We start from the raw sequence: 19,345 nt of genomic DNA, 5'->3' as shown, positions 1-19,345 counted from the left end.
ACACACATAGACCCCCAATAGGCCATATGTGACCCTCAGGCCTCAGTTGCTCACCATTGCTCTATATTGCAATTTTTTTGTCCCATTACTTATGAAATATGTCACTTGCACATGTTAGGTTTTTAAAAGTGCTTTTGATTGCTTAAAGACACCAATAAAAGCCACTTAGCTGGCTGGTGGAAACATTCCTACAGCACAGACTTTGTGTAGGACTTCCATAGACTGCCCTGTACAGGCCACCACACAAGCACTTTCAGAGAGGATTGTGGGCTGTGCAGCTGCTTATCGACAGCCCAGAGGCTAGGGAGTGTGCTTTGTCAAGGGCTGGACTGTTTCCAGAGCAATCCAGAATATGGGTGGGCACAAACGTGGCATAATCTGCCTTTGATCCTCCCTCTCTCTGGATTTTGCCTTTCTTTGCTGCACCTTCTAGAGCAGGGGTGGGCAATAATTTTTTTCGAGGGCCACTTCAAACATTTTAACATTTGGTGGACCCTGGGCTGCACCAGAAGGGGCGGGGACTCAAATGGAAGGGGCGTGGGGGTGAGGGAGCCCCTTTGCCTCCTTTTCCACTAAGCACCCATGCCCCTGGTGGTGGGTGGAGACATCCCGTGCTCTTCCACCCCCAGGCCAATCAGGGCCTAGGGGCAGGGGAGTATGTGACACCTCCTCCTACCTTGCCAAAAGCATGCGGCACTTCTAACTGCCACGTGCTCCTCGCAGGATGGTGGTAGGGTGGAGAAAACTTTGCATGCTCCTCCCACCCCCAGGACCTCATTGAAGTGTTGTGTGCTTCTTGTAGGGTGGAAGGAAACTTCGTGCGCTTTCCTCCGCCCCCAGGCCCTAATTGGCCTGGGGGCAGGTGGAGCAGCAGGGCCTCTGCAAGCTGGATCAACCTGCTTGGTGGGCCGGATCTGGCTCGTAGATGCCCTTTTGCCTACCCCTGTTCTAGAGATACATGGTCTCAGGCAGAGAATCTGCTACATGACTTAAACAGAGTGTAATATGATTGCAGGCTAATAAGATCTGAGTGCTTCTTAGGCACGATAGTCTGGCATATGAGCTAGCAGGTGTACTGCAATACTAGTGTTTTGGCCACTGTCTCCAATATGCAGTTTATTCCAATATAATCTGCCGTATTTAACCTAGCATGGTTCAGGCAGACCCCTTCATCCTGTCTTGATGCTCACTTGGCCACCTGGTCAAACCCTGGTTTGCTTGTGGCAGAGTAGCTGGCCATGAATTTCCACTCTTTGGATAGCTGGTAGCATATTCGTACAATGGTCTTATCTAAGGCCAAATCTACACTAAACTTGGCAGCTTGGCTTAAGGTGTGCAACTCCAGAGATTGAAAAATTCCACAGGGATTTCAACAACTTCCACCCCACCATCAACCTTAGGTTGGACCAGTCCACACAAGAGATCTACTTCCTTGACACTACAGAACAATTACATGGTAGTCACATTAACAACACCTTATACCAGAAACCTACCGATGGTTACACTTACATTCATGCCTCTAGCTTCCATCCAAGACACATTTCCCAATCAGTTGTTTACTACAGTCCCTAAGATACAACCGGATTTGCCCCAATCCCACAGACAGAGACTTTCAGCCGACGGTCAGGGCAGTGTGTGTGTGTGTGTGTGTGTGTGTGTGTGTGTGTGTGTGTGTGTGTGTGTGACCGAGAAAAGGTTTAATGTCCGTGACTTTACTGCTAGGACCGGGGTCCAGTCGCGGAGGGCAGCCAACAGGCTGACAGATGCCCCAGAGTTTATAGGAAGAGCTTATTACATCTCAGATTTCAGCTGCTAGGATACAGGATCCCTTCACAGTGGGCAGTCTAGGGAAGACTGAGAGATGCCCCAATGGATCTGTCACCTGGGAGTTACACAATCCAAAATGCCCAAGCTCTTCCTATACCTGTCCCTTATGACCAGCTGAAGTTCTTTTAAATAGTGCTTGGTTCTGTTACAGCAACTGAAGGAGTCAGGTTAAAACTTAAACAGTTACAGGTTTATTAAACAAGCTTATAAATCATATGGTTACAATGGCTATTGCTCTATTTCTTAACTGCTAGCAAATATAGATCTTAAAATGGTTACAAAGATAATAAAGATAGAAAATAGAAATAATGGTACCAAGTGACAGCTTAATCTTTAAAGAGCTCTAAGTCTATGTGTACACTTAAGACAAAGGACCACATCCAGGTACAATTTTTACCCCCTTCTGTGCCTCTCGACTCCAGCGGGACAAGCCAGAGCAGGTCCCTCAATTCCTAGGAAAGACGAATATGAGGTGGGCGTCCCCGTGGAACCTCGGGAGGTCAAACACCTAACCCGACCAGCAGATAGATGGTAGATTGACACTCAAAGTAAATGTGCTGCTGGACCCATCTTTATACCCATAGGGGCCCGTATCCTCTTTCTTATCTAAGATGCCAAATTGTGCTGGTCCGTTTCTGTGGTGCCTGTTCTTACAAGGGAGTTTCAACTTAATTTACACTTGCAAGAGAGATAACTAAATTGTGAGTACTAGACATTTTTTTACTGGGCGAGAGATTCCGGCCCCCCGCGGATGGCTGTGTGTTCGTATCAATATGGGTTTCAGTCAAGGGCACTCCTCGGCAGCCTCTTGGTCAGCAATTGGCGTATCTTTGTTTATAGCCATTCAGAGTCACAGCAGCCTGGGCCTTCTGTTCAAGGCTTTTACTGCTCTGTGTGCCCTGTATGCTCCAGGCAAGCAAAGATGGATGTTACACGGGGGTTCCTGTCTGGCTACAGAGACAAACACCTACAGGATCTCTATCAGGCATTCTTAACACTTGAATATCCACCTGGGAAAGTGAAAAAACAGATTGACAGAGCTAGATGTGTACCCAGGCATCCACTCCTTCAAGATAGGCCCAACAAACAAAATAATAGAACACCACTTGTCATCACTGACAGCCCCCAACTTAAACCCCTCCAGCACATCATTAACAATCTACAACCTATCCTGGAAAATGACCCCTCACTCTCACAGGCCTTGGGAGACAGGCCAATCCTCGCCTACAGACAACCCCTGAACTTGAAACAAATTCTTTTTAGCAACCACACAGCACACCTCAATCATGCTCACCCAGGAACCCACACCTGCAATAAACTCTGGTGCCAACTCTGTCCACCAATCTATACAAGTAATATCATCACAGTCATAAGCCACAACATCAGAGGCTCATGCAACCACACATCCACTAATGTGATTTATGTCATCAAGTGCCAGAAATGCCCCTCTGCCATGTATATTGGCCAAACTGAACAGTCTCTACGACAAAAGATTAATGGACATAAATCATATATTCTAAATGGTAACACACAGAAACCTGTTGGGGAACATTTTAACCTGCCTTGGCACTCATTAATGGATCTAAAAGTGACTATATTACAAAGCAATTTCAAAAAACAGCTGGAAAAAGCAGCTGTGGAACTTGCTTTCATCTGCAAGTTTGACACCTTTAATCAAGGTTTTGAACACAGACGTGAACTGGATGGGTCGCTACATTCAACACCCTAATGACATCAAAAGTTAATTATCAGGCACTTACAGCCCACTCTATTAGCCTCACTTAGCATGGACACTCTAATTGACAAGATTTTTTTCCCTTCTCTTTCCCTCCCCATCCCCTCTTTTTCTGCTGTTTATTTGTACCTCTGGACCCCTTCTTCCATACATCTGAAGAAGTGCGTTGTGCCCACGAAAGCTCATGATATTATCTAAATTTTTTGTTAGTCTCTAAGGTTCTGCAGGACCATGTGTTGTTTAAGTTATGGACTAACACAGCTACCCCTCTGAAGCTCCAGCTATGTAGAACATGTAGCTGGAGCTGGCTTACCTTAAGCTGAGCTTGGTGGTGTCCCCACAGCAGGAGGCCGATGGGAGCAAATGTTCCCATCTGCTTCCCTTACCCCTGGGAAGAGCAGGAGTACTGGTCACCCATGGGGTGCCCTCTGAGTTTGATTTAGACAATCTTAACTACACTTGCTAAATTGAACTCTGGAAGATCGATCATGGCAGCATCTATCTTCCGCAGAGTGAAGATGTGTCCCCTAAGACATGCAAGCAGCGGAAGTAGAGATGGTGACTTCTTTGACAATAAGACACCAATAAGCTTCATACTGTGAACAAAGCACTGCTTTTAAGGGTAAGTAGCTTCTGGTCAACTTGCTTTCAATGCAGTGGAGTGCAGGAAGACGACCAGACAGGGCACTGAGTAGTGTCGTGTGGAATGGTAATGGGAGAACAGCTTGCACTGTGTGCCTTTTATGGCAGCAATTTCTGCCCACACTGCCACTATATAGGTTGGTGTGGTAGAGGACTTCAGATTGGTTAGCCTTGTCCAAAACAAGTCAAATCCAAATGGTAGTTGTAATGCCCATTCTTCACTTGGAGCACTTCTGTTTGCTGTTGAACTACATAATAGGTAGCAATCACATTTCTCTATGTAGTGAAAGCCAGTTTGTATTCATTTTTGTGGGAGTGAGGGCATCATGATAAAATCTAAATGTGATGCCGAAAACTAGCCGTGTCAGTAAGTGAATTCTGGAACCAATCCATATGCCGGTGTTGCTTGAATTCTTCAGTCTTTGTACAACAGTGGAATCTATAATAGGGACTTATTATAGCTGCTGCAAATGGGTTATGTCATATGTACACTTTTAGTCCTGGAAATCATGAGCCATTTAAATACCTGATGCTCCCAGAAAACTACGAGGAGAGATTCTGTCCATTGGAAGGATACTGGGAAATGTGTGCTGCTAGCTACCGTAATAGTTAAATTATTGTTAGCGATAATATTGTACTCAACCCCACATTTTTTGGTTAAAGATAGGGATGAGAAGATTTAACCGGTTAACTAGTTAAGGTTAACTGGTGGGACTGGAGCAGCTCCCTGCCTGCCACAACAAGGCTGCTCCAGGGCAGCCTTTGCCTTGGGCGGACCTGGGCACCCTGCAGGCAGGGGCCACTGCAGCCAGGACACTGGAGCAGCCCTTGCCTGTGGGGTGGGGTACAGCCCCTGCCTGTGTGGGGCCATTCCAGCCCCTTTCACCCGCTTGTCCCTTTTTAATTGGTTAACGGGCTAAACTGTGCGTTTAACTAGTTAGCTAATTAAATAGGATTTTACATCCCTAAATAAAGATAGTGCGGGTGGAAAATCCATTGCTAGAAGAAGGTTTGGGGACATACTTGTGGATAAGAACAGGAGAGGGGAATTTGTCATATGCAGAGATCAGATAAATTAAGATTACTCTGTGATATAAGAGATGCAAAGAAAAATACACTTGTCTCTTCACCACTGGAAGATTTTCCTGACTAGACTGGGGATGTAACTCATTAATTTGAGCAAAAAATAAGTTTTTATTTTCAAAGAAAGTTACAAATCATTTTTGCTGCAAAGATAATCTTTGAAGTATGACCTGAATGTGTTGATGTAATATTGTTTTCCTAATTTGGTGCATCTGCTACTAGCCAGAGTTTTTCCAAATAGTAGCAGAGTGAAATTGACTCAACATCAGTGATTATCCTAATTCCCATTCTCAGCTTTATGACAGCTACAAAGCTGACTAGACTGCTGTCATTTTCACTCTGCAGCAACGGAAAGCTATTAGCACACTGGAAAGGTTGCTTTTGCTCCTCCCTGTCATATCTTTATCTGTCTCTAGCTGGTAGATTCGATTGTTAGTGCCAGCTAATAACTGTCTGGTAACTTTTTCAAATATAGGCAAAAATGGAGAAAACCCAGGGGAAATTTCTAATTTTCTATTTGACTGCCATTTATGCAGAGTCATTGATAAGAATTGCCCATTACTACTTTCCATTATATCACCCAAATTTCTTCATTTCAAGTTCAGCTTGTTGGATGGAACTTATAGAAATATTTTTCCTCAAGGGAAGTTTTTCAAATGTCAGTTTATAAAGCAAATGTTACAGCCAGTTATGCTGGGGCTGAACATCTATGGCTAGTACTAACTTAAAGATTGATTTGATCAATGAGAGCTGTCAAATTTTAAGAGGTAATAACCCTGTATCACGAGTAATTTCAAGGGGGAAATTAAAGAACTTTATTGGTTCCTATCATAAAATATGTTACACTTGGTGCCCTAAATAATGGCCCACGTAATAGATAATGTAAGATTATGTGAAACCCAATAACCTGAAGAGAAGTGAAGCCAGGAAGAGAAATAAGTAATTTCACAAGAATCACAGTCCGGTAAATAAGAGTGGTATTTTGCCAGGCTGTCTAAAAAACTAAGAATTTGCTGTATTTGTTATCCATGTAGAGATACATGCTGATGTTTCACCGTGGGACTTATTCTTTATACTATTCAGGATTGTCTAGTGCAGTGACAAATAGCTGGAGAGGTGCCAGGAGTTTGCAGATTACTTTGATCTGATTTACCATCATATAGTTGGAAATTCAAGTTTTGTTTGGATACAGAAAGTGTTCTGTACTGGGGGAGAAAGTGAAATTTTGTACTGTGCAGTGGATCAGAAACATTTGGACCTTAAAGACTCAGAGAAGAGATCAATTGAAATTCAATCTGAGCACTTGCCCCTTCTCTCAGGACCATAATATCTGCTGATGACCAAATAACTAGGAGCTACAATAACCTGCATGCCTAAATTGGAATTAAAAACTGATGTGTAGAATTAGGTAGAGACTGAACTACAACTGACTGTTAAGAGATTTCCACAGATTAACAGGGAGACAAACCAATTGCCTCCTCACCAATGCAATGTAGCAGTAGAGGAGGCCCCCGACTTGCGACTGCCTGAGTTCCAACCCCCCTCACTTACAAAAATGGTTGTAAGTGCAGAAGGGGACGAAAACTCCTGACTTAAGTCCTCAGCCTGCATTTACAATGGAGGATGGCGCCTATCGTAAATGAGGGTTGGAGTTACAATGCCCCCAACTTGCAATGCTTCCCCGGGAGCCAATTGCGTCGCAAGTCAGGGGCCTCCTGTACTCTTCCTCTTCTGCTCACTCCACCAACTGAGGACACGTCCCTGCTGGCATTCCTCCACACCCTGGTTTTTGCCATTTCTGGATGAACTCTGGGCTACCCACTATTCTCTTTTTATCTCTGTACTTGACTACACATAATTACAGTGTTTTCCCCTCTTCAAGTCCCTCTTCTCTTTCTATGTGTTGCTGCTTGTCTGCACCATCCCTTGTGTTACACCCTTTTTTATTGTACCATTCTACCTTGGGTTGTAACCTCCTTAGGGCAGGACACATCTTACTATGTTCAAAAAACATCACCCATATCTGTGATACTGCATGAGTAAAATAATAGCTGGAACTGAGTAAGAGAGAGAGTAGGGAATTGAAACCATGTCCTCGGGGTTCCTGACTAGCCCTTTAATTACTGGACATTCCTTTTTTATTCTTTGTATTTTGAATTTTCTGGTTAGTGTTGTTGACAGGAACATTTGCTGACATCATGAATTTTAAGCTAATATTGCATAATTTTAGTGGTAAGCAAGGTTATAATTGTAAGCATTGTAATTGTAAATCTAATTCTAAAAGTAATTCAACCAGTATATGAACAGAAGCATGATGTGTTCTCTACAGTCAGACTGTATTTAGAACATCTGGTACTTGACGCTAACTGCACCCAGAAAAGCTGCAGGCCCGAACTATTTGGCCATTTACAATATGTTTATAATAGCAAAAATAACATGGAAATAGAAAAGCAAAATTCATCAGATTATTTGTCTTTGAGTCAAGCAATGACAGAGAAGGGAGAGCACAGAGGTCAATTTGGTAGAGTGATCTAGGCCCAGTTGTAATACTAACTCTTCTAATAAACCTTTAAGGGTCCGTCTGCATGGCAGCATTATTTTGGAATAATGCGAGCGCCTACACAGCAATTCTGTTATTTCAAAATAAATTCAAAATAATGGGTGGCATATTATGACTTCTGAAATCTCATTTCATGAGGAATAATGCCTATTCTGAAATAGCTATTTTGGAACAGTGGTAGTGTGGACACTGCACTGTTGCTATTTCAAAATAGTTCTCCCCAGGGCTATTAAAAGTAATTACTCCCCAGTACCTCCTCAGGCTCTAAATCGAGGTAGCATGTCCACATTAGGGAAGCCTGCCTCGAATTAATGTTGAGGCTTCCCTGTAGCATAAACTTGCTATTTCAAAATCAGCTATTTCGGTGTCTTTCTTTTGGAAAACTTATTTCAAAATAAATGTGCAGTGTAGACATATCCTAAGATATTTCAGAAGTGCAAAGACCAAGGACTAGTTTTAAATAGTCCAGTGAACAATGGGATGAAATTTAACAAAGGTAGATTTATCTAAATATCAGGAATTCTTTCCATATAGTAAAGACTATTAATTGAGGAATCATCTGCAAGGAAGTGGTAGGAATCCCATTTCTTGGGACACTTAAAAATTAGATGAGAACATAGCACAGGGAATGATCCTATCTCTTCCTCAGAGGATGGACTGGCAGATCTAGTTAGGACTTTTACACCACTTGCTTCTCTGACAGATATATCCTTATTTCTGGAGGATGTAGAGGAATCGGATAGGGAGCTGTGGGCTTTTTCAGATGAAATAGTAAGTTATATTTTGAACACATCGTGTAGAGAAACAGGCTGTGAATTAGGAGTCTGCATTCTGCTTGTTCAAATAAAGTGCACTGCATTCAGTCCCAAAGAACTTAGTCTTTTAGATGAGGTAGCCAAATAGTTCATTTATATAGAAAGAGCTTCTAACTTGCTGGGCTTCTTTAGTCAAGTATTTGGGCCTGTTTGTATCTTGATATATTTAACCCTTACAACAGTGAAGGCAACATAATGAAACCTGTTTATAGCCACCATTAGGATTTCCATTTTTCCTGTCAGTTATCACGGTTTTATTTACTTCCTTCCTGAAATAATCACATAGTTCGCTAGAGACTTCAGTGACAATTTGAAGAACAGTCATCCACAAGCCTTCACCCAGGGAGCTGCTGAGAGAGAACAACTATATATAGGACTTTTAAAATCTTTGCTGTAATTATTCCAGGAACTCTTCTTAATCCAGACTTTAGGTGCCCAATAGCCTCCAAATTCTATGTGGGCCACTCCCCATAATAAGAAGATGTAACTAACAGAGAGCACCAGAAAGATATGACTGTGAACTGGTTACAGTGCCTGAGGAAGATCGGACAGAGGAATCTCTAACCTCTGGCTGTGGAGTTCATCAGAGGCATTGGAACTCATATGGTTCAGTTATAAACCTGTGGAGAGTTAGGAAGAGAAGTTACTCAATAAACCCATGCCCCAGGTACACCACAGAGGGTGTGCTCAGCTAAGAGAGGGTTGAGGACATATTAGGCAATGCCATCACCATTGCTCTTCAAGGAAAAGGGATATAGAAGCAGTGGTAGTTACTGGAGCCTCATGGCCAAAGGATTCTTTCTTCTGACTCATCTCCACAGAGGACTCCAGTGTGCTGTCCAACTGTGCTCTCTTCTCCAAGATGTCACCCTAAGAGGGTGAAATAACTTGCTTAGAGTACCACAGGAAAAGGATTCCCTGTAATGGATTTAAAATAAGCAGCATAGGAGCAATATGCACTATACAAATCCAAGTCCCAAGATGGGTGATTGAAGCTGTGACATTTTAATTTTTGACAAAGTATGATATCCCAGAGCTTTTCCAGGACTTTATACTATTGGGAGGGGGATTCTTAGGGTACATCTACACAGCACACTTATTTAAAAATAAATTATTCCAGAAGAAATACTCTGAAATAGCTTATTTTGAAATAGCACATCTACACTACAGGGAAGCCTCAAAATTAGTCCAAGGGAGACTTCCCTAATGTGGATGTGCTACCTTGAATTAGAGCCTCAGGTGGCACTGGTGAGTAATTATATTGAATGGCCCTGGGGAGGGGCTATTTCAAAATAGCAGCAATGGAGCATCCATACCACTGCATTATTCCTTATGGAATGAGCTTTACAGATTTAAAAATAACAGAATATCTGTGTAGATACTCACATTGTTATTCTGAAATAACTGTGCTGTTTAGATGCACCCTTAGTGTTCCATTAGAACCTGTAGCACTCATTTTCACCCCTGGAAGGACCTGCATTTTGGGCTATTTAAAGCACTAACGTTTTTAGTTGTAGACAAGCTTTTTAGGTTACTTTTGGAGGGTGTGATGGCTCCCCAGAGCTCTGCACAGCTGGAGACAGGTAACAAAGACACTTGAATTTACAAATAGAGATACAACAAATGAATTTAAAACAACTTTTAAAACCTCTTTACAAAATTCATCAAGTAGTTTCTGTGCTATTCATGAATAAGAGCATGCTGTGCATATCTTTTCTGACCCCACTTTGCTTACTTCTCTTGTATAAAATGATACTGACATAAGAGTTTGATCTTTGATAAGCCATTTTCTTTCTCTGGGCCTCAGTTTCATTTCTTCATCAGTATTGTCCCCATTTTACAGGTAATCTTTTGCAAAATGTTTTGAGATCTTCTCATGAACAGCAGTATTTACATCAAATTCTTAGGCGGCTAAGCCAAGTGGAAAAACTTGCTTTAAGTTCTACATTTTCTCAAACTTGCAAATGTTTTTTTTCTTCATATTTTGCATATGTAGTCAAAAGCAACACTTAACGGGAGGTTAATTTATGTTTGGCTTCTGTAGTATTCTTAACTAGGTGCATGAGGATCAAGGGGCCATGGAATTCTCGGTGAACCATCAGAAGGGAACCACACGCTTTTCCATAAGCAGTCTTTTCCTGTGACTCCGTGGATGAGCTGTCATTTTATCTGAATCCCTTGGCTTGCATTATGCTCCTGTGTGCACTAAAGCTAATGGGAAATATATATTATGGCTCAACTCATAGCACATAAAGGTCACTTTTATTTTTATTGCAGTCATAGATGGAAGCTCTGAGCAGGCACCCATTGTGGTTGGCCCTGTTACGTTTTCTCGTTATGTATTTGTGATGGACCAGGCTGGGTCTGAGCACAGCTGAGGGCGTCCGTTCAGGGCGAATTGCTCAAAAACCAGGGCTCCTTACAGCCCCAGACTGGAGACAGTTCCCAAACAGGTCATAAACCAGTCACGCAGAGCGCTTCAGCTGCCAGTCCAACCAATAGGAAGGCTCACGAGCAAAACCCCTCTGACAGTCCAGCTCTCCCTGTGCCACAATCAGCCTCGGGCCTGCACACAGGTGAGGGGTTATAAAACCCAATCTCACCCACCCCGAACAGGTTCTTCCTGTCCCAAGAATCCAGTCACAGTTCCCAGTCAATTTACACTTTGGATCTTACCCACAAGAGCACGCTGGGCCAATCTTTTAGAATCTAAAATCTAAAGGTTTATTAATAAAAGAAAGAAAAGCATGAGAGTAAGGTTGTTAAGAATACATTACATGCATCAAATCACCAAGTTCTTGGTGCAGGCTCTTAGCAGAGATGTTATAACTGCTATCTTAAGTCTCTGGTGTACATCCTATGTCAGGATGGGCCAACGATTCTTCCTGGTTTGCTGTTCCTCGCGAGGCTGCATCTGGAATCAGTAGCAGAATTGAAGGCAAGATGGAGTCCGCCTCGTGGCATTTTATATCCATCCCTGGTATCTTCCAAGCTAGAGGTGGTAACATGGCCCAGTGACCTATCCCTGTGTCCCAAGTCAGCAGTCATCAGATACTGACTGGTTTGCAGGTCCCAGACATTTCTCAGGTGTGTATTGGCCTCTGAGAGCCTTGTCCCTGTAGCCTTGCTAATTAGCATAGTCACTGACTGAACATTCCTGGCCCATTGCTGTCTCAGACAGAGAATCTTCCAGCATCACAGAGTACATATTTATAACTCCACATACAGATATCACACAAGTACATGAATAGCATAGATAGAATCAGTAGAACATAAGCTTTCATTTGACACTTCATCTGGCCCCCTTTGTACAGACTTTGAGGCATCCCCCCAATGGGTGCAACAGTGACCTGTCTGATCCCCTTAAAATCCAGTAATGTTACAGTATTCCCTTCCTTATTCTGGAGAAGATAGCATATTCTCACAACTCCCGGAGTCCTTTCTGCCAGGGGTAACGGAAGGATTCCCCACCCATCACAAGATCATTCCGAGGGATTTTCCTGAAACAAATCGATCCACCAGCACCTGCCCAAGAACCCCAGGCATCCAATTAGCACTGTTTTGGGAAGGATGTACTTCAGCCATTTTGGATCATATTAGTCGTCTCTCTGTCTAAGTGCCACATCTAGTGCCAGAGAGATTTGGTGTCATTGCATGAGAGAGGGAAGTGGGTGTTTTAGCTGATGAAGGGGCTTTGGAAAAGCAGTGGTGGGTTACAGGCTTGGGAGAGGTGGGGCCAAGGAATTCAGAATATGGGAGGAGGCTGCGGGTTGAGGCAGTGGGTTGGAGTGTGGGAGGGATGCAGGCTCTGGAATATAGAAGGGAGCTCCAAGTTTGGGAAGCTCAGGGCATGGGGTTGGGATGCAGGGGAGATTAGGGCTCTGGGGTGGGGTGCAGGCTCCGAACTAGGGTTGGGAATGGGCAGTTTGGGGTGCAGGGCTCAGGCTTACCTTGGATAGCTCCCAGCCTGCCAGTCTTGGTTCCATGCTGCACCCCAGAAGCAGCCAGGAGGTCCAACTCCTAAGCAAGGGGGAGAACAGGAGACTCTGTGGCATGTACACCTCTCACCCACAAGCACACACCCCAGCTCTCATTGGCTGGAACCAGGCAATGGGAGTGAAGAATCAGGCTATGTCTAGACTGCAGGCTTCTTTCAGAAGAAGCTTTTCCAGAAGAGATCTTCCAAAAAAACTTCAGAAAGAGAGCATCTACACTGCCAAAGCACATTGGAAAAGCTATCTGCTTTTTTCAGAGAGAGCGTCCACACTGAATGAACACTATCTTGCATGTAAACTGTCATTAGTATGGATGGAATGGCCACCAGGGCACCTGTGCTTTTTCCTCTTCTTGTGAAGGAACTTCCTCTTCTCCGTCCACATATGCCTTTTTCCGGAAGAGCTCTTTTGGAAGAAGGCTTCTTCCCCATAGAAAGAGGTTTATCAGTGTTGGAAAAATCTCTGTTCTTTCGATTTTTCCCCCCCAAAAGAGCACAATTGCAGTGTGGATGTAAGTGAAGTGTTTTTGGAAAAATGGCCATTTTTCCAAAAAAACTCTGCAGTGTAGACATACCCTCAGTGCTGGCTGGTTATGGGGCAGAGCGCAGTGCCCAGAATAAGTAGAATAGTGATAGAAATGTAGCCATGTTAGTCTGGGGTAGTTGAAGCAAAATGCAGGACAATGTAGCACTTTAAAGACTAACAAGATGGTTTATTAGATGATGAGCTTTCGTGGGCCAGACCCACTTCCTCAGATCAAATAGTGGAAGAAAGTAGTCACAACCATATATACCAAAGGATACAATTAAAAAAAATGAACAAATATGAAAAGGACAAATCACATTGCAGAACAGAAGGGGGATGCGGGGGGTTGGGAAGGGGGAGGAAGGAAGGTAAGTGTCTGTGAATTGCTGATATTAAAGGTAGGGAGAGTGGGATGTTTGTGAGTTAATGGTATTACAGGTGATAATTGGGGAAACTGTCTTGGTAATGGGTGAGAAAGTTCAAAGACTTGTTAAGTCCTTGTTGGCAAGTGTCGAATTTTAACACCATAGTCTCCTATAGACAACCACCTAACCTCAAGATGATTCTTACCAACCACCACAGGACATACCACACTAATACCAACCCTGGTACCTTCCCTTGCAACAAACCCCGTTGCCAGCTTTGTCCACATATTCATTCTGCTGATACCATTATTGGACCTAACCAAGTGAGTTATAAGATCAAGAACACATATTCCTGCGCATCCAGAAATATAATCTATGCTATCATGTGCCGAAAGTGTCCGTCTGCTATGTACATTGGACAAACATCTCAGACACTTCGCCAAAGGATTAATGCCCACAAAACAGATATCGGACAAGATCAGAAAGAGAAAACAGTTTCTTGCCACTTTAACCAGAAAGGACACTCTCTAAATGACTTAGCCACCTGCATTCTGCTACAAAGACCTTTTACATCTGCACTTGAAAGGGAATCCTCTGAACTGTCATTCATGTTAAAATTCGACACTTGCCAACAAGGACTTAACAAGTCTTTGAACTTTCTCACCCATTACCAAGACAGTTTCCCCAATTATCACCTGTAATACCATTAACTCACAAACATCCCACTCTCCCTACCTTTAATATCAGCAATTCACAGACACTTACCTTCCTTCCTCCCCCTTCCCACCCCCCCGCATCCCCCTTCTGTTCTGCAATGTGATTTGTCCTTTTCATATTTGTTCATTTTTTTTAATTGTATCCTTTGGTATATATGGTTGTGACTACTTTCTTCCACTATTTGATCTGAGGAAGTGGGTCTGGCCCACGAAAGCTCATCATCTAATAAACCATCTTGTTAGTCTTTAAAGTGCTACATTGTCCTGCATTTTGCTTCAGAATAAGTAGGGACTAGTCTCCTTTGGCTCCACAGCCCAGACAACCAGATGTTTAATGGCCCAGTCTGCGGTGCTGACCAGAGCCACCAGGATCCTTTTTTGACTAGATGTTCCTATTGAAAACTGGACATCTTGTCCGTCTATTAACCACATCAGTTCCAAAGAGAATTAAATGCTGTAGAACAGGAGTGGGAAACCTTTTTTTTTGGGTCGGGGGCCACACACAAGTGAGAATCAAAAAAAAAAATCAAACCCTCATTGATGTGGCCCCTGACTGAAAAGGATAACACTCCCCACATTCCCCTTGCACACCAGAGCCTGGGGGCCCCACGCTGGTAGATTTTGTGTGCTCCAGCCCCATGGTAGAGTAGCAGGGCTTCCCCATGCTGGAGGGGGTCCTAAGCCTTGGATTGGATCCAGGCAAGCCGGGAGCCGTATCCAGCCCCCGAGCCTGAGGTCTCACACCCCTGATATAGAGCCTGCAGAGTTCTCTTCTGTGCAGAAGTTCCAGGGAGTATTAGGCAGGACACTTCCCTACCAAGCTTAGCCTACAAGTTAGCTTCCCTCTTTTTTATTCTTGAGAGACTCTTGCTGATCTTTTCTTTAGAGAGGGAGAGATCTGTGACAGTGTGAGTAGCCTAAGGCCCACTTATTACTATGTGTACTTTGCAAAAGTTCCACCTGAGCCTAATTGAGGTGATAATTAACCAGTTTGCATAGTGATTCAGTTTGTTCAGCTGAGGACAGTTAAAAGAGAGACCAGAAGAGGAAGCAGGGGAAGGTTAGAAGCAAAGGTTAGAGAAGTCTAGGATCTCAGAGAAATGAGATCTCATCCCTTGTGTTTAGATAGAAGCTAGAGGCCTGATGGGGAAGAACTTGTGTAGCATGTTGTAAGTGATGCATACAGTGATGAACTTGTGCAAGAGTGGGTGAGAGCCGTTTGCAATAACGGATCCTGTCTGATGTGATCCAGGCAGCTTTCAAATAATCAGTAATGCAGAAAGAGGAAAGAGACCTAACAGGTGATAGGGTGTAAGGGATTGTATATGATATGTCCATGCAATAAAGTAATGCAAATGCCCATGAGACTAGGATCTGCATATGAAAAGTTATGTCAGAGAAGGGTGACTGTAGATGCTTTCTTTAGCACTTTGGCAATTGTGGTATCTGCTATATAATACTATAGTCAGCTGTGAACAACTCAGTGTTAGCAAGATGATGACAAACGGTAGGACCTAGGAGGAGGAAACAAAACTGAATGGGTCTGGAATGACTGACTTTTAAGAGAAGCTCAAAAGAGCTAAATTGTTTGCTTACCCCTAGCTGATGAGTAGGGGTTGGCAGAAGGGAGAGGATGAGTTGAGGAGTAGTGAGACAGTGATGAAATTAAGTAAAGCTGAATTTCTAATGAATATTAGAGAACAGCTCTTCACAGTAGGATGCTAATGTTTATGGACTAGTTTCCCTTAAGTGATCTTTTAAAGCTGGACATGACAAAGCCCTACTGGTATTCTGTAGTGGCTTATCCTGTGTTGTTTCCTGACTTGGGGTGAAGTGGGGGGGGGGGGACTTGTCTTAGTAGATCTTTTTTTATTCTGATTTCTTTGAATCTATGAGTATAAGGACACACACACACACCTGAGGCAGGTCACTGTTAAACAGGCCAGAATAATCTACTGAAGTCAGTCTAGTAATATAAAGGAAAAATCTAGCCCAGTAAATCAACTGTGCAACTCTAATATTAGAAATATTTAGCATTGCATGGGGCTTTGTATATGATAATCTGTAAACAACTCTGTCAGATAGGCAGACTGACACCCAGGGGAGAAGTGATTTGTCTCAGATTGTAGGTAGTATATTAGTGTCAGTGCCTGGGAAAGAATCCAAGTTTCTGGACTTCTGGTCTGGGATGCTGTATCTTAAACTGTTCTGCTTTCCTGTGTAATTTCATTTGGTCTCTGGTTTCTATTACTGCAGCATGTGAGTGCCTCGTAATACACTTATCCTTAGGATACCCCTGAGAGGATTTACTATCTCTGATTTAGAGGGAATTAATGTTGCCAGATACTTTCACAAAAAATCCCAAACATGGTGGGGAAAAAAAATTGGTTGAGGAAAAAAAAAAGTTGCTGTGCTTTTAAATCCCCGCGCCCCCCATCCCCACCAGATGCAGCAGGGTATTTTCAGGGTTTTTTTTTTTTAACTGGACAGGTGGCCACAAATACCGGATTGTCTGGACGAAAACTGGACACCTGGCAACCCTAGAGGGAATTGAGGCACAGAGATGCTGAGTAATTTGCCAGAATCCCAGAGGGAACTGACATGGGTTTCCCGAATCATAGGCTGATGCCCTAATCACTGGACTTGTACTTTCTTGCATCTTCTTCCTTGGATGTTTTCGTCTGCAAAATTCTACCTGCTGCCCCAGTTGCAGGAAAGCATCCAACAATTGCATGTTTGCATCAAATAGTTTATAATCTTTGTTTTGGAAAACAGACAAATTTTTCTGCCTTAGTAATTACCCGGTGTCAATCTTCCTGCCGAATAGAGGTTTTGGTAGAAATGAAACCTGAGGCTTGGCCTACAAAATCACCTGCCTTCCAGATAGGTGTTTTACAGAAATCAGGCAATAATGAGAAATCATTGCCATTCTGAAATGTGTGCACAGCAGGTTTTTTGCACACTTATTCCATTAAATAAATACTAATGTTTTGCAGTGCTCTGTACTTCCTGGGCCCACTGCTAACGTATATTGTATAATTACAAATTACGTGCGATCTCACTGAAATGCAGCCACCTTGGGAGTGGAATGCAGCAGTTGTTGAGCAATGAGCACCAAAACCAGAGCAATTCAGGGGTGCTGAAACAATTTGCATAGTGGAGGTGCTGAGCGCCATTAAGCTATATTATAAACCCTGTCCATAATGGAAACCTCTTCAAGCCAGAGGCTGCAGCCAGCACTCTTAGTTGCAGTACCTACAGAGTAGTTTATGAACGGGAAGCAAAGATGTCTCTGTCCAACCATAGCAATATGTCTACTTGGGCTTATGAGATCTAGTGTGGAATATGCATTGATAAGACTTATTTAAAGAAATCGATCTATGAAAGAGGTTATAAAAATACAAAATATAGCTTTATAACAACTCCAGTGGAGCACTGCCTCCAAGCACCATATTGGAACATTGATCCTGTACTCTCCAAAAGTGGGGAGAAAGTCCTCCCAAGTGAGTGTCCAGAACTACTTACTGCACTGGCCTAGGTTTCCCTTTGTCTCTTGTACATGGGTAGCAGATAAGCCCCCGCTTTGGGGAGACTAGTTAACCTGCTTGCCTGTCCCCCTACTCCCAAGTTCACTCTCCCCTGCAGCTGGAGCCCTGGCCTTGGGTTGCTAGGCATCCAGCTGAAAAGGGATCTTGTCAGCTCTGGTCAGGGCTGTTAAGACCGCAGCAGGGTTACTCTGCTGATCTCTGTACAGCTCTCGGAAGCAGAGACCTATCCCTCTGTTCATTGATTGGGGACTGTGGCCAGTGGGAATTGTGGGGTGGTGCCTGTGGAAGGGGGCAACATGCAATGCTGCCTGGTCATCCATCTGCCTAGGTTCCTGAGGGGCATGTTGCTTCCTGGGAGCCATCTGAGGTAAGCGCAGCCGGATCCCCTGTTCCTCATCCCCTCCCTCATCCAAATTCTCTCCTAGATCCTGCATCCTGATCCTCCTCCTGTGCTCTGAACCCTCTGCTTCATCCCGAGATCCCTTCCTCTATTCTGACACCCTCTGTTCCAGACCTGAGCCCTCTTGTACATTTCTGGCTCCAATCCCTCATTTTTGGCTCCAATCCAGAGCCAACACTCCCTGCCTAGAACCTAAACCCCCTCCTCCTCACTCACCGCCTGTCCTAGCCCAGCTTCTACCTCAACCCCTCAGTCTCACCCCACCCAATGCTCTCTTGGCACCCCAAAACCCTCATCTCCAACCCAACCCATGAACCTGCATCCCCAGGTGGAATCCTCTCCCCCTCCTGTGCCCCACCTCCTGCCCCAGCCTGGTGAAAATGAGCAAATGAGTGAGGGTAGAAGAGAATGAGCAGTGGAGGGAGAGAGGAATGGAGTGAGCAGAAGGTGGGGTCTTAGAGAAGAGGTGGGGTAAGAGCAGGAGAGGATGTTCAGTTTTCTGCAATTAGAAAGTTGGCAATTCTGAGTCCAGTAAGCCAGCCTGGCCCCCAAGCTGGCCCAGGTTGCTCCAGCTGCCCTGGGCCACCCCGGCTCTTGGTTGCTGGCCAAGCTCCAGGCTCTGGCTGAATCTGAACCCCGCTGGCATTCAATTGGGGAGGACAGAACGTAGGTAGGATACAGCCCCTGGCTTGCTGCCCCTACTCTTGTACAAAATAGGTCTGATCCTACTTAGCTGACTAGATCACAGTGGGACAGACTTCAACTGCAGTATTGCTTCAATTCTGTAGACCTAAAACAATAGTTTGCAAGTGAGATTTCTGGTTTTCTCTAAATGTTCATGTATCCTAGATGTGTTCACACTACCGCCTCTTATGATCAAAATGATTACTATTGGAGGGAAGTTAAAGAATCATCATCTCCTACAAATGAGAGTGTTGAGCTTGTTTTGATCGTAAGAGTCAGACAAAACTTTTGGAGACTTTAAACTTTAAATGCCACTGACTTAATTTCACTGTAAATCTTACAGCACTACAATTTCAATTGAATTTATTTCTGTCTCCTAAACTGCACTGCTAGTTCCATAATTGTTATTTTGTGCTCTAAGTTTAATGGCCCAGTAATCCACGAGAAGCT

General features: G+C 43.8%; 1 protein-coding gene and 1 long non-coding RNA gene across 10 annotated transcripts in view; one reads left to right on the top strand and one right to left on the bottom strand.

Moving 5' to 3' along the window:
• The window catches only part of NRXN3 (neurexin 3), a 1,564,511-nt gene that overhangs the window by 677,579 nt on the left and 867,587 nt on the right, over window positions 1-19,345 (top strand). The gene's annotated exons all lie outside the window — the stretch shown is intronic.
• LOC112544631 (uncharacterized) overlaps window positions 11,439-19,345 on the bottom strand; it is a 43,080-nt gene continuing 35,173 nt past the window's right edge. Inside the window, exons 4-5 of the long non-coding RNA XR_012903362.1 lie at window positions 12,613-12,682; window positions 11,439-11,576 (exon numbers count right to left, since the gene is read on the bottom strand). This is a non-coding gene — a long non-coding RNA (uncharacterized LOC112544631). The remainder of the gene's footprint in view (window positions 11,577-12,612; window positions 12,683-19,345) is intronic.

Source organism: Pelodiscus sinensis, chromosome 4, assembly GCF_049634645.1.
Source record: "Pelodiscus sinensis isolate JC-2024 chromosome 4, ASM4963464v1, whole genome shotgun sequence".
Taxonomy (NCBI): domain Eukaryota; kingdom Metazoa; phylum Chordata; order Testudines; family Trionychidae; genus Pelodiscus; species Pelodiscus sinensis.
Note: the sequence above shows the minus strand (reverse complement) of the source record. Positions and strands in the feature narration are given on the sequence as shown.